Source organism: Penaeus chinensis, chromosome 15 (genome assembly GCF_019202785.1).
Source record: "Penaeus chinensis breed Huanghai No. 1 chromosome 15, ASM1920278v2, whole genome shotgun sequence".
Lineage (NCBI taxonomy): Eukaryota > Metazoa > Arthropoda > Malacostraca > Decapoda > Penaeidae > Penaeus > Penaeus chinensis.
In genome coordinates this window covers 7,277,539-7,279,796 of record NC_061833.1, presented here as the reverse complement: position 1 = coordinate 7,279,796, position 2,258 = coordinate 7,277,539, and positions in this window count along the sequence as shown.

The following is a 2,258-nucleotide window of genomic DNA, read 5'->3' as shown; positions in this document are numbered from 1 at the left end:
TGTGTGTGTGTGTGTGTGTGTGTGTGTGTGTGTGTGTGTGTGTGTGTGTGTGTGTGTGTGTGTGTGTGTGTGTGTGTGTATGTGTATATATGTGTGTGTGTGTGTGTGTGTGTGTGAGTGTGTGTGTGTGTGTGTGTGTGTATGTGTATATATGTGTGTGTGTGTGTGTGTGTGTGTGTGTGTGTGTGTGTGTGTGTGTGTATGTGTATATATGTGTGTGTGTGTGTGTGTGTGTGTGTGTGTGTGTGTGTGTATGTGTGTGTATGTGTGTTTACATATCATATATTTATATCTAAACACACACATATATATATATATATATACATATATACATATATATACATATATATACATACATATATATATACACATATGTATACATATATATACACATACTTATATGTATACATATATATATGTATATATACATATATATATACATATATAATATATATATATATATATATATATATATATATATATATATATATATATGTGTGTGTGTGTGTGTGTGTGTGTGTGTGTGTGTGTGTGTGTGTGTGTGTGTGTATGTGTGTGTGTGTTGTGTGTACACACACACACATTATATGTATATATATTTTATATATATATATATATATATTTATATATTGATATATTAATATGATTGTACATACATTTTACTACATACACACACCTAGATATATTTACACATATACATACATATACATATATACACATATATGTTATATATTATATTTATTTTATATATATGTTTATATATTATTTTTATATATATATTATATATATTGTTGTGTGTGTGTGTGTGTGTGTGTATGTGTGTGTGTGTGTATGTGTATGTGTTTGTGTTTGTGTATGTACATATATGCATATTCATACATAACATACAATCACACACACACACACACACACAACACACACACACACACACAACCACACCACACAAAACACAAAACCCCAACCCCCACCCCCACACAAAACACCCCACGCGCGCGGGGCCAAAAAAAACCACCCAACACCCACGCACAAAACACATTACACAAAAAACATATTTATATTAAATTATTTTTTTTTTTTTTTTAAAAACAACCCCAATTTTTTTTCACCCCCCTTTTTTTCCAACCAATATATATATATACCTATAATACATATAAAAAATATTCTATATTTTATAAAAAAAAAACAAATTAAAAATAAAAAATTTTAAAAATTTTATAACACAAAAATTTTTAAAAATTTTATATAACACAACACACAAACACAAAACCCCACCCACACATTTATTAAAATATTTATATTAAAAATATTATATATATCACACATATTTAAAAACATATATATATATATATATTTATTTATTATTAATTTTTTTTTTATACACAAAAATTTTATGTTGTATATTGTATGTATTTGTATATGTGTTTGTTATGTTTTGGGGGGGTTTAAAAATCACATTTTTTATGTAAATTATGTTTTAAAATATGACACATACACACACACACACACCAAAAATTTTATAATATATATTTAATATATATATATATAAAATTTTTTGTATATATATATATATTATAAAAATTTTTTATATGTGTGGTTATTTTTTATTTATAAAACATTATATATAACTTAAACTGTCTTCCCCTGTAAAATTGTCCCGCCCCCGTCCCCCTCCCCCCCATTCGACTTTTTCCCCATAAACCTCGGACAAGTTAAAACCACATCGGGCATGGCACAACCAATCGTACTGGACCCCTTTCACCTCCCCTTCCGTCCCTGTTCCATCCCCCTCTACATGTTACCCATACACCCCCTCCTTCAGTATTTACAAAAACTTTCGCAGAAATTTCCAATTACGTCTTCCTTTCACAACAATTAAAGGGTTTTTTTCCATTTCACCATTTTTCCTTCCATTTTCCCATAACCAACAAACGTCTTAATGACAAACCCTTTGGGGGGCATGTACTCCTCCCCGTTAGGGGACTTACCCTTCCCCCTTTAATTTTCAATTTTTCCCCATTTCCGGAATTGTCATTTCCTGAATGTCCTGACAAAACCTTTTGTACTGTAAGGGCAAGTCCAACTTCCCCACATAATTGTAAAAAAAAAAAAAAAAAAAAACAATAACCACTTTTAAGATCTCGACATCTTTACAAAAGGAGGGAATATATTTCCAGTTTTAGTCGCAAACTTGATACCCTTTTTACAAAACCAAAAGGTCCAAAAATCACTGGGAAAATTTTAATTTTTAGAAAGGGTTT